This window comes from Corythoichthys intestinalis, chromosome 3, assembly GCF_030265065.1.
Source record: "Corythoichthys intestinalis isolate RoL2023-P3 chromosome 3, ASM3026506v1, whole genome shotgun sequence".
Lineage (NCBI taxonomy): Eukaryota > Metazoa > Chordata > Actinopteri > Syngnathiformes > Syngnathidae > Corythoichthys > Corythoichthys intestinalis.
This window is the reverse complement of record NC_080397.1, coordinates 15,324,143-15,338,482: the sequence shown is the minus strand read 5'-3', so window position 1 is coordinate 15,338,482 and position 14,340 is coordinate 15,324,143. Positions and strand designations below refer to the sequence as shown.

Genomic DNA, 14,340 nt, shown 5'->3' with positions numbered 1-14,340 from the left:
AAAGACCTGAATTCTCATGCAACCCGGGCTCTCTTTTGTTTGACACCTCAAAAATGACCGTTCGCACAAAAACTCAATGGCCCAATTCGCTCTAATGGCCCTCTTCCATTTCAATAGCACAAAAACTTCCATTCATCCCTATTGATTTTAAACCTAAGTGACGCAATATGAACAGAAATTTATCCCTAAAATGCCCCAAAATCAACAGGAAGTGACCCAATATGAAGCGGAAGCGACCCTTGAATACGTAAATGAACAGGAATTGACCCTCAAATGCCTCAAAATCAACAGGAAGTGACCCAATATGTACAGGAAGTGAACCTGAAATGCCCCAAAATCCACAGGAAGTGACCGTGAAATGCCTAAAAACAACACGACGTGACCCAATATGTACAGGAAGTGAACCCGAAATAACCCCAAATCAACAGAAAGTTACCCTGAAATCAAACCTATATTAACAGGAAGTGACACAATATCAACCTGAAATGCCCCAAAATCAACACAAAGTTATCCGATATCAACAGGAAGTACGAGTGTCCGAGATGCCTCAAAACCAATCGGCACAGTACAGCCCAACATTGAAGTTTGCAAGTAGTGCAGCTAAGAAAAATGATCTGAAATGAAGAGATGAAATTGCTGGGAACAAATTCATAAAATGTAATTAAACCAATATTAAGATTACAGTAGCAAATGTCGTCAGGTGCTTGTGATAGTTATCGTGAAGTAATTTTTGCAGAGGTGCAATAATAATTTGTCTGAGCATATGAAGGCACGACCAGTTACTGATGCACTTATTGTCTTTTAACTATTATCACTTATTCAAGGGACCACAAGAGATTTGGGGCATGTGAAAAAAATATGACACTGGACCCAAACACTTCAGTGCTGAAAATTGAAAGTACAATTTTCTAGGGACCACTGTCACTACTTTTCTCTCACTTATGAACCTAGCGAGTGAGTGATGTCCATGAAGGTTCTGACTGGGGACTTCTGTTTCTCATTTCATGGAAGCTGGTGGTGATGATGTACTGTATATTAGGAGTGTGACAATATATTGAAAAGGTGATATATATCAGTACTTTGTAGCCCAAAAGGTTATCGATATGCTCCCACCATGAATCGATATATCTAGAGTTGTCAGATAATTACTTTTTAACCGATATCCTGATATTGTCCAACTCCAAATATCCGATACCGATATCAAATCTATACAAATAATGATTTATCATTCATTTATTTTTTGCACCATATATGCAAATGGTCTGCTCACATAACAAATCCCAACAATGTTAGTTTGGAGACACAGAAAACTGCTGTGCTAAGCTGTGACCAGCACTTGTACAAAGGCAGAAGGCTTCTACATTCACTTTAAATGCAACATGCATATTGGCCCAAAACCGAAAATGAAAAGCTGATGTCAGTATTTTCCGATATCATTTTAAAATGCTTTTATCGGCCAATATTATCAGCCACTCAATAATATCGAACAAGTAGCATGTGACAGTAACCTTAGCATTCGTGTTGTTAACACAACATGAGAGGCATCTTTGCTGGTCCATCAGTGTTATCAATAACCAGTTTGTAATGTAAAATCTGTCATCAGAAGATAAATCTACATTGGCTTTGAGATTCCTCAGCTTCAAATGATGGATAAACACATCTGAAGTGGGACTGGGTCTGCTACCATTGCTGCTGTGGAACTTGATGCTCTTGCTAAAAGCAAACCAGAAAATATATTTAGATTGAGTCAGTAAACATTCAGTTTGGCAGGCAGCAGTTCTTCCTTGACATGTGAATGACTCGATTAAAGGGTTTTTTGAGACGTGAAGCGTCATTCAACTTATTTTGCCTTGCGAGCGCAAATTCAAATAGTCTCACTTCACAATAATTTGAGCACAAACAGTGCAGCAACACACTTAAGGCCGAGTTATGCTTCTGCGGCAGACCTTTGCCGTCAAGGCAGAACCGATTTACAACCCTCCGCCGTAGCCTGACAAGCTCCTCCACAGATTCCAGACTGAGCGTCACGTCAACGCGTGGTGACGTGACGCAAATGGACTGATTGGTCCGCTCAGACAGTTGTTTCCGGTTCAGCGCAGAATCACCGCCATTTTTAAACATTGTTGTGCTACATGCAAAAATGGACCAAGCCGACGAGAGTATCATCGAAGAGGTTGCAAGTACAACAACCTCCACAATGTCTCATCAAGAAATTATAAAGATTCCCAAATGGCAAGCAACTCGTGGAAGGAGATTGCTGAAAATACGGGGCTGGAGGTCAGCGATTGCATACAAAATGGAAGAACCTCCGAAACAAATATGTACTGTATGTGTTCAGAAGCGAATGGCCACACGAAGCGGTGACACAGTCGGCCAAAAACTGCCAGCTTTTTATCACTTTGTCGTATTTTTGGTTGGTGCACTTGATCATTTATTGTGTACATATGTTTGCTGTGAGGCTGTGCCTTATTTACATTTTACACATCAAGTACAAGAAGAATAAAGCGCAGGTTTGGTGTCAAAAGAGTTGTTTTGATGTTTAATTTTCAACAAAAGACCGTTCACACACTTGATACATCATCACTGATTGAGAGTGCCTGCATGCTTTTATGATAACGTGTTTACCAACAAGGCTTCCAACGCAGTTTGGGAAGTTCCATAGCTACCAGAAATCTGCTATGGCTTCCCACTGGCTGGTTGGAGGACATGACAAAAAATTTGACAGCAGGGCTGTCCACAACGCTTTGCAGATCTCAGACAAAACGCTGGGCACATTGCTCGACGCCAGTTTGAAGCTAGTCGCCACAACTTGCTGGCATCCACCCGAAGATAGAATTCGTAATGTGACTGCCAGTCTCTGTGCTGCATCAACAGTCGGACAGACCCCCTCCGCAACGGTCTTCTGCATCGCCTGCGCCTCAATATTTGTATGATCAACATTTGTTGTTCAATGTTGATGAGCTGAAGATCCACATTCAAGCGTTCCACTTCTGTTGGCATTGCTGTGTAACCGGAAGAGAACTCGAGGAAGTCGACAAGAGTCCCCCAAAACCATACAAACACAACGCCACACCCCTCTCGTGGCTTGGCGGTGAATTATAGAGCAACCCGTTTCACAGTACTTTTAGATAACAATGTTATCAAAATATCAAAAAGGTTTTTTTGAACAAAATATCAAAAAGGTGATACTTTGTATATTAAAACAAAAAAAGAAATGAACCAACAAGTTGCTACAAAAATCTTCTACTAGAATAGTGTCTCTGATAACTCAACGGCTGTCATTGACGGAGCTAAACAACCAATCCATTCACTGCAAATTTATAACGTCTTAATCAGATTATTTTTATTTAGTCAAATAATGTTCTCCATCTTGTTTTGAGTGTTGTAGAGTAGTTAAGAGATGCATGCATCAGATTATTCCACTTTAAAGTAAATATTACGATTTGTTTTTATTTAGCTTATACATCTAAAAGTTGGTAATTTTCCCCCTAAATAAAAAAAAAAAGATTTCAAATAATGTTTTGAACGATATCTATTCTTAAATTATGAACATTTGTGACATTTAAAAGCTTTTTTAAGATTAATTATACTAATTTATTGCTTAAAATAAGTGTACTGAAAATACGCTTATTTCAAGAAATCAAAGTGAGTAAAATTTACTTGAAGCACTGGCAGATAATTTTGCTTATTTCTAGTAGATTTACAGTGAAAACAAAGGAATTTAACTAGTTTTAGGGAGGTGTGTTTTTGCAGAGTAGTATTTTGTTTACATCTTGCACTAGGGTTCAATTTGGGGTATACAAAGTACACCATTTAATCCCCGAGTATTTTCTTCTTGAGCATCTGCTTGTCTCGTTCATGGCTGAAAGTTGATCTTGACTCAGATGTCTGGAAGTTTACGTGTTCTAAGCTTAGACTGCATGCACGTCTGACTCTTAGATCTGAAACTTCTCAGGGTTTTGCAAAGTGTTGTGATGAGTTTGTGTTTAACAGGTGGTCTCTTATTGAACCACGCATTGAGCACTTCCGTTGTTTATTTGACAGCAACAAAGAAAAAAACCATAAGGTACCTCTAGTATGTTTAGCAATGTCTTCTTGTTTCTCAATCCTGCTGTAAGTCGTCATATTTTTTTCTGCCCATTTGCTTTCCACAATAAAAACAATCACATAATGCAATACACATTAGAGCTGGAGACCTCTGAGTACCCACGATACGATACGACTTGCCATAACGATGATCTCACGAAACGGCGATACAACAAATTGATACATGGGTCAGGAAATCATTCTACAATACAACTAATAAACTGAAAAACAAACTACTTTCATCCTTCTGGTGTGAATTGGAATGAGTTTATTACTAGTAGACGTCCAATCCGTTTGACCTGGGAGGGTGGCAGCCAATTAACATTTATTCATTCGCTGCCATCCCTCCCACTTCAAATGGACTGGACGTCTATGGCCGTCTAGGGCAGTCAATAGCAACCAATGAATTTAATTTTGGGGCATTTCACGTCATTTCCTGTTGATTTTCGGTCACTTCCTTTAACTTTTGGGACATTTACACATTCTTTCCTGTTCATTTTTGGTTACTGAAAAGAAAGTACTCCAGACAAAAGTAGTTTCCTCAACCGATGAATTTATTTGAATCTCACTTGCTCAAGATCCAAAAACACACCGTGAAAACTAAAGGAACACATTAGGGATGTCCTGATCGTCAATTTCTACACCCGAGTCAGATTCACCCGATCTTGAGAATTTACTAATACCGAGTCTTAATCAGATACCTGAAAACAGGTTGTTTTTTTTTTTTTTAATTTAATTTATTTATTTATTTTTTTTTTTGAACAAAAGTTCTTAACGTTACAGTATTCTACTTTTTACAGTACTTCCTCTTCCGCTTTTTCCAGGAGTGTTGCGGAGTATAAAACGTACATTTTTTGGTATCTTTTGGCAATGCCATTGTATTTCTGGATTATTTTGTTATGTTTTAGCCTTCAAAAAGTTTGAAAAATACATATAAATTAGACCTGAATGATATTGTAAAAAAAAAATTAAAAAAAAAATAGCATTGCGATATGTATTGCCAAGGCTCCACACTTACTTTTTGCATTGGTTGCACATTTGCCTTAAAGTGCACCAGCACAAAATGTAGGCGCACCCACATTTTTCATTGTATCACCTTTAAAGTGCCTGTGACACAAAAAAGCATGTTTATATCATATTGCATGTGTTATTTTATGCTCCTGAATGAAATGGACCACTTGGCGATGGGCAAAAGCGATCGATATATTTATTCGATTTTTTTTTTTTATCTTCACAGCCATACTATTGTATGCAAAAGGCCAGCGGATCCAGCTAATTTTGCGGATTAATCCATTTATTTTTCGCGTCACGCCAGCCGTATGTGCTGCAGGCTTTTATTGCTACACCAGGGACAGTGGTGTGAGCCTTTCTAGGTTTCAAAAAGATCCTGTTCAACGCAAAGAATAGGCAAAACAAGTATGACAATGGAGCGACCATTGGACGGACGAGTATACTACGTGTTTTATATTATGTCAAATACTGGGATCATGGAGCACACGTTTTAATAAGGAGGTGGCTTGCATATTGTGGGTGACAACGCTCCCTGTCCACCGAGAAGGCCGCATCCCTCGGCCGACGCCCTTGTATGCGGTTCTTGATTGTGTAGAGAGTACCCCTCTTGGCCCTCTTCGCGTGCACGCCGAGAGAGCGCTATCCTCAGGTTTGGCTCAGGCAACCACGCGCTCCGACGTCGGCCGTTTGACCATAGAGAATGCGCCATTTTCGGCGTTCATTCCCCAGCAGGGGAACGACGAGCTGAAACTTGCTCACCTCCGGGGGCTGGCCGATCGGTGAAGGCTATCACCCCCGCCGCCGTATATGACATGAGTCGGGGTAGTTTTGTGTAATTTTTCGTTTTCTAAAGGCGAGGAAGAAACTTGGAAGAGCCACTCGGTTCAGATTAGCATAGCTCTCAGACTCCTCTTTTGTTTACTCTTCCTCAGTCTGGAAATGAAAAGAGCCGGACTAACTCCGGTGGCATAAAATACCGTTTACGAGGTTTAAGAAGTTGGCCGTTTTGACCATTATGCAGTAATTTAGCCCTGTCATACTAAATAAGCTTTCTCTGCTTGCTCTAACGCCCGAGTCCCCTATCCTTCTCTGCCGAGATCGTTTCTTCTCCCGTAATTACCTTGCTCTGTGTATACACAAGCGCTAATGTGCCCCCTATTAACTTAAATCAAAACTGCACAAAACAACAAAATGCACAGCAATGAACACAATGTCAATGTGTCAGTTATGGTCCTCAAATGAATAAGAAGCGACTCAACATGCCCTAAAATGAACATGTCATGCCCAAAAGACATGCTCTGGTTTCAGTGCCATGGACGAGCAATCCAGTTAAAATGAATTGGATGTTTAGCGCCATCAATGGCAGCTAGTGAGCTAGACACTATTCTATTGGAAGATTTTGGTAGCAACCAGTTAGTTCCTTTTTTTTTTTTTTTTTTTTTTAAAACAGTGACACCTGTTTAAAACGATATATCGATTCTAGGTAGGAGCATATCGATAACCTTTTGCTTATAAAGTTTCGCGATATATCACTTTTTTTATATATTGTCACACCCCTACGATGTACATGTATGCGAATGATATTGAAGTAGTGTATGTTACATGATTGTTTCGTTTTGTTATACTTTAAAAAAAAAAAAAAAAAAAACGTAAAAGAATTCTGTTCCTTTAGTTTTAAAGAGCATATGACACGAGAAAAAAAGTCTTAAATGGCATTATTATGTGAATTAGAATCATATTTTGAGACGATTCGACTATATACAACAATTTAGCAAAGCACAAATGACGAGAAATGTGTCTTTTAATCTGCCGGTTAGCCACGCCTACCATTATAGGGCTTTAGCGTCCCCAACAGGTGGATGACGTCAGCGGTAGACTGGGCTCATCACTTTTACTATTCAGCCCATTGAGGGGGAATTATTCAGAACGAGGAAAACGCGACGAAGAGAGCCGCAAAATGTCATTGTTTCAGTCTCTCTACTCCAATATTTTTACAGGATATTTTTTTTATCCAAGTATTTTTCCCCAATAGCTATATAAATGGCTTGAGAAAGACCAGTCAGCCCGTCGAGGGAGAACTATTCACAACGAGGAAAACGCGACAAAGAGAGCGGCAAAATGTCATTGTTTCTGTCTCTTTACGTCAATATTTTTACAGGATATTCTTTTTATCCAAGTATTTTCCCCAATTGCAAAATAAATGGCATGGTCATGACAAATATCAGTCTTGTGCTGAATGGAATATGAAATAATAAAAATGCATTCATTCAGGACGACATGGCAAAATGACTCCATAATGGTCAAAACTGTCGACTTCACCTTTACTGTCGCACCTCCCGAACGATATTTTATGACACCTAAATCGGACATATGTCATTTCCCTTCCCCAGCTTCGGAGAATGTAAACAAACCAGAAGGCGTGACAGCTAGCCGACATGCTAACCCGAACCGAGTGATGTTTCAAAGTCTTCGAAGCGGAAAATCACACATAACTATCCTGGATTATTTGACATGACGACCCGGTTGTCGATTGTCTTTGCGGATCGGCAAACCGCCCGGCGGAGAGCAATTTACAGTTCGTTCCCCGGAGGAGGGTGGCTGAAGTTGTTGTGCAGCTAACGTGCTGCTGCTAATGAGCATTTGGAGAGCTTTTTACATGCCTATCAATGATCAAACGTAAGTAGTCCTTCATTTAAAGGAAGTTTGTAGTGTTTACTTTGTAATCGCTGTATTCGTATTTGACATAATAACAAACAAGATGTTTACTCACTTCCTTGTAAGTCCAATGGTCCCACAGTAAATATCCACGGTAAATGGGAACCTTTTAAAACTCCAAAAAGGCGCATACGCCTCTCCCTCATACAGAATGATTTTTCTGCAGCCGTTTGGCTGGCGTGATGCGAAAAATAAACGTATTAATCCGCAAAATCAGCTGAATCCTTTGTCCTCATACACAACAGTACACTGTAGCGTGAAGAGGACGTCTTCTACCGGACACGTCACAGCGCCCTCCTCCTCAATGCAAGACCGAAGCCGGAAGTCACTCATTTTCATGGCGCGGGATTCAAAAAACTAAATAAAAATAGCGATCGCTTCCACACACATCCAAGCGGCCCATATCATTCAGGGGCATAAAATACCGCGTGTATTATGAAATAAACATGCTTTTTCGTGTCACAGGCACTTTAAGAGAACAGGCTTGACCTGGCCCCAGAACCTTGCACTCTTTAACCACATTCTATTACAATGAAGTTGTGTAATATGTTCCTCTGTCACTCTCTCGCTCTCTCTTTTGCTCTTACCCTGGCACCGCATACAAGCTGCTCACTCGCCCTGTGAGTTTTCTTATCTCTTCTTGCCCCCTTGTTCCTGCCCAGCCATGTCCTGTCTTCACCGGTGACACCTTCTTATCCACCTCTCTTAACACACTCACGCACACACTTGCATAGATGCTGCATGAACTGGAGTGATCCGAGTTTGTACAGTACAAAAACATTCAAGACATAAACATTCACGCTACAGTCCAAAAAGAATTCTTTGCATAGTATTCATTTCCCACGGCTGCATAATGTTTTGGGTACATTTTCACCCAGGCTAAGAATATGCTCATCATAATTGTCTATCAAATTATGAATTGCAGCTCATTTCCAAATGTATTAACAGCCTGCTTGTTATAAATGAATTAATGATTAATCTTTAGTCAATGTTTGGGATAATATAAAAGTGTATTTTGATACTTGTTCTTGCAGATTTCACGCTTTTGGCAAGGCACCCTCTGACCTCTGTATGACCTTTTGTAGTTGTTTTTAGTATGCCTGATCATTTTTACTTTATCTAAAACATTTTACTACACAAGCAATAAATAGAAAAACAAGCTTTGTTCGTCCTGCTTTGAATTGAATTGAGTTTATCACTAGTTGACATCCAATCCGTTTAAACCGAGAGGAATGGCAGCGAATGAACATTCATTTATTATATGCCATCCCTTCCACTTCAAATGAATTGGACATCTATGGTTGTCAATAGCAGCCACTGAGTTCATTTTGGGGCATTTCAGGTCATTAGCTGTTGACTTTTTTTGTCACATCCTGTTGATTTTGGGGCATTTTTGGGTCACTTCCTGTTCATTTGAGGGCATTTACCGGTCACTTCCGGTTGATTTAGGGTTACAGAGTAGGAAGTGATCTGGGAATCTCCCCAAATGAACAGGAAGTGACCAGTAAATGCCCGAAAATGAACAGAAAGTGACCTGTAAATGCCCTAAAGATCGGAAAGACCTGCTGTGAACGTTTGTTCATTCGCCACCTCCCAGTCTATATGGATTGGGCTTCTAGCGCTGTAAATTACAACCATTGAGTTATCAGCGACACCATTCTAGTGGAAAATTCTGGTAGCAACTTGTTGGTTGCTTTCGTATATTTACGATATGTCGCAGGAGCATATCGATAACCTTTCGGGATACAAAGTATCACGATATATCACCATTTCGATATTTTGCCACACACCTAATTTTGGGGTCACTTCTTGTTGATAGCGGGCCACTTCCTTTTGATTTGGGGGCATTTCGGGGTCACTTTCTGTTAATATCAGATCATTTACATTTGATTTGGGGGCATTTCAGGGGCACTTCCTGTTGATTACAGGTCCCTTCAATAGAATTTACATTCATGGGCATCAATAGCATCGACGTATATCCGTGTCAGTGGAATCGACGTTTATGGCTGTCACTGGAATGGTTTTCCTTGGTTGTCAATGGCATGGCATATTGAATGTCATGAGGCTTTAATGGGAAGTTTTCAATGGGATGTCTTTGGTCAAAAATCACAGCAAACCAATAGAGATATATTCTTGCGTCTGCCAATGTAAGACTTTTGCTGGTCTAGTTTGGAAATCAATAGGAATGAATGGAAGTTTTTGTGCCGTTGAATGAGAAAGTTTTGGGCAAACTTTGGCAGAATCATACATTTTTTTAGCGCAAGAAAAATGACTCGTGTGCCTTAATATCCTGAAACTTTTTTGTGTAAATTATGTGATTTGGACAAAAACTAAGTCGCATTCTGAAACTTTTTTTTTTATTTGGAATGTATCAAAAGCAAAATTCTTGGCCGAAACCGAAAACAGAATATTGGAAACACTTGGTTGAAAAACTACAAACCAAAAGGCCGAATGAGGCAGAAATAAAAGAGGGTCCCCTTTTAACATATACGCAAAAATCTTCCAAAATGTTCTACAACCCCCGAGCCTAGAGAAATTTTGTTTGAAAGGTGAAGATTCTGAAACCCCCTGGGAGGGTGCGTTCCCTGCAGCAGTAGGCATTTTGTGGAAAACTCTGAACGCGTCCCATAACATAGGTGCCACCGCTGTCATAGCATTCTGTTCGGTGGACTTGGATACACATGTCACGGCTGATGAAACATAGATAAATGCGCTTTCTTGGAAGTTTTGGACACTCGAAAAATGGGTCTCATGCCTGCAAATGCTAAGCTAAATGAGATCTCGATGTACGTTTGTGTGGAACCGTAGTTCACAAAAACAACAAAAAAACTATTCCGTTCTCGCCGAAACTAGTAATGCTCTTTACAAGGCTGTTCCAATCTCTCCTACTCCTTGAAATAAGATTTGCTGTTTTCTTGTGTAACAAGTGTAATCGATCGAGAGCCAGGCGAGTGGGCCGAGTCCTAGCTCAACAAAGCCAGGCGAAGTCGCTCCCAGCGGGATTAAACAGCGACTGGCGGAGGGGGTAGTGAAGTTGCGGAAAAATTGTGACAAAAAGAGGAAGTGGTCGTGCCATAAAATTATTCTACTCAACCCCAGCAAATGCACATGTATGCATTTAAATACTACTTTATTTGTATACTGCTTGCTTGATTAAACTCTAAACCATGCACGCACAGCCTCAAATGCACTGTACTCGATGCGACATGGGACATCAATCGAAAGCAACTTCAGAACGAGTGTCTAGCAGCGATGAAGCATAGGTATTTTCCTTCGTTTCATAATTTCTATATTTCTTTGATACCTCAAAATACTTTCAAACCGCAGACACGTTGGCTGTGAGCCAGCAGTGTTGCTCGTGGCCGTGTTTTGATTACGTCATCATAAGAGGACTATGGTTTTTCACACTATTCGGTGGTAAACTTTTGGCCTTTTAACCGAAAACCGAAAATTAAATTTTAACTATTTTGGACCGAAAGTTTTTGTCGCCGAATTTTTGGTCACATCTCTACTTTTTTGTTGTTGAAAATAAATTAGTGTTTTAGGGCAAACGGTAGTTTTTGGAGTGTCAAACGAAAGAAAGCCTGCATCTCGCAAGAATTTTGGTCTTTTTGGTGGGTCAAATGGTTTTGGAAGAAAAGCCACTTAAAAAGAAAAAAAGGAATATTATAAACGGTAGTTTATGCATTACATGCAAAAGCTACCATCCAATTAAATCCAATTTTGGGGCAATAAAACCAAATTTTGTGTCCTTTTCATGGCTGTCAAGTCAAAAGCATTCAATTTGACCTGAACAGCATGTGAGGGTTAATCCATGTTTGTTTGGGTGTGTTTGCAGCCGTGTATAATCTGGCAGTTGACAACCTCCTCATCCAGCTCATTCTTTCTGGATCCATTGCTCCATGCAATTTAACCTGTGCTCACTGAAAGCCCATTAAAAAAATGTTTAGCCATTGAGCGCAGTATCTTGCTTCTCTCCCTCTTTCTTTCTATTCACTGAAAGACTTGGCCAAACATTATGTGGTTCTGGGAAGAGCAGCTCAAGTTGTTATTTTTTTCTTTCTTTGAATGTGAAAATGTCCTGCATCCAATGGCCCCGCTTTGACATTGATTAGTCTGTCCTCACATACAAGCACTTGAACCTATTGCACTACAGCGCACAGGCAGACAGAGCGACGGCCTCACCCCAAAGGAAGAATGGTTCAAATTCCACAGCTGATAGAAAAACACAGGAGCGAGACAGGACAGAGGAACGCAAGTCATCTGATTGCCGTACCATGGGATGCCTCGCCATCTGTTTTCTACTATTGTTTATCATTTGTAATTTTGAACAGTATACCTTAGAGCAGTGTTTTTCAACCACTGAGCAGTGGCGTAGTGTCTAGTGTGCCATGGTAATTTATCCACTTTCACCTAATTGAGTTTAAAATGTTTTTGCAAAATGAATTCGCACATAGGTCCCCACTGAGTGTCTGTGCTGTCCAATGGTTCGTAATCATGCAATACTCTTCCATATCAGTAGGTCTCAATTAGAGGTGGGAACTTCTAGGTACCTCACGATACACTTGAGATGCAAGGCTCACAACAACGATGTTCTCACGATATAGCGATACAACAATTATTATTACATGGGTCAGCAAATCATTCTAGGATATTCTACAAAACATCGAATAAAGAGTGCTTTGTTCCATTATAGCGAAACGAGACGAGGCATTGTCTAAATGCTAGATTTATCCCGCCCATCTGGGGTTCTATGGGCAGTGGGCGGGTTTTGGCTGGCCCGGACGCTCTGCTTCTCTGCATGATGATTAGATGATTGTCTGAGGCTGCATCCCTTTTTGATCTACAGGGAAATGAGCGAATCAGTAATCTTGTTGTGTTAACATCCGCGGGAGGCATTTTCAATCTTCAGTCTGTTGTGTGTTGAACCAGAGACTTTCATAATCATCCTAGCGACACTTGCTTTGTTGAAAAAGACTAGCGAAAAATCATACTTATTTCTGGTGTATTTTTACATTGTAAATGCTTGTGTTTGGAAAAGTGGATTCTGGCACTCTAGTTTCTTTCCCTACCGAGCAGCGGGTGCCGCTGAGCCCCTCCACCTTCACAAAGCACTAACAGGCAGACACACATGAGCTTCCCCTCATTGAAAGACCAGCATCCATCACTGGTGAATAAGCAGAATTAATAATACCTTGTGTCACAGTCATCTTCTTTTTACACCTGTATTCAAATTTCACTAGTGAATTGAAGTGTTGGTGTTTAATTTAGAATGTTTCATTCCATCTGAAATCGAAAAGCACCAATCCATTTTGAAGAAAAAAAACATATCTGTGACTAAATATTATGCATAACTCAGAACCCAGAAAAAATACAAACTCACTCATCAGAAGATATCCACAATACTGGAAGTCATTAGAAGGTGATTAACTTAGGTAAGTCAGACTTTGTTTTTGCGATCTTGAGTTCAGACAAGATAAACGCCTTCTGGGCAGACACATGATATTTGGTCTGTCAGGGTATTTAAAGCGACACACCTCCTAAAGTTTGCGGAATTTTCTTTTCTTTTCCTTCAGATTATTCGTCATAAACACTGCTAAAATGCATACATGCCAAGACCGGATGCTTTATTCTGATAAAGTTCTTCTGATACGTGTTCTCAACTTTTCTCCTCCAGCCGAACCGTTACGCAACTCCCACCCGCCCTCTACAAAGTTCTTTCGCCTTCACGAGCTCAAAAACAAGTACTTTTTTTTAAGGAAACAAAAAAATTCCTACCTTTATATTGCCTTCCACCACGGAATCGGTTTCGCGTCTTTCTCCTCGACGTCCACGTACACTTCAACACCTCCCGGTTGCTCTTCTGCCTCTCCCTACAAGCCACACACATGCAACGATGATGACTACGATGATAATGACATCCAATCAGAACCTTTTTAGCCCGGACGCGCATTCTCGTTTGTTAGTTTTTCCCCCCCAGACAAACATCATCACAACCAGTTGAACCCATTTTGCACGCGTGGTTTAATGTGGTCCTGATGAGAGTTTTTATATCAGTCTCCTTACCTATAAAGCACACGCCGATACTTTTGTTTGTTTTGGAATACCCGTATTGTAAAAATAAAAAATAAAAAATACGCTATTTCTCCAGTCACCCTGAACGCATCAATCACAAAGCATGCCACAGTCAATTTTTGTTTCCTCACCGAGTTCAAGTCCTTGCTCTCCTGCTCTCCGTGCCCTCTTTCCTCGGTGGTCGCGCCCACTTATGTTGATGTTCCACTCCAAGCCAGCCTTCAGCAGCGCGTTTCCGACGTCAGCTTCATCTCTCGTGTGCTCTGAGCCACACCCATCCATTCATAAAGTGGCGAGAGTGCCAGACAGTGCATGGGCATGTGCACGTATACGTACGGCAGCTGACAGAGAATTGCATCATCGAGAATGAACATGTATTGCAACAGTCAATGACCTCTTGTTATCAGGTAAACAACATTAATCTGTTAGTATAGTTGCTCTGTAAGTTTAACT

At 40.5% G+C, this 14,340-nt stretch overlaps 1 protein-coding gene across 1 annotated transcript in view; it reads right to left on the bottom strand.

Moving 5' to 3' along the window:
* rhobtb4 (Rho related BTB domain containing 4) overlaps positions 1-14,130 on the bottom strand; it is a 92,418-nt gene extending 78,288 nt beyond the window's left edge. The window contains exons 1-2 of the mRNA XM_057831164.1: positions 14,019-14,130; positions 13,591-13,685 (exon numbers count right to left, since the gene is read on the bottom strand). The gene's annotated coding sequence lies outside the window, so the exon portion shown is untranslated. The remainder of the gene's footprint in view (positions 1-13,590; positions 13,686-14,018) is intronic.
* Positions 14,131-14,340: the final 210 nt, after the last annotated feature.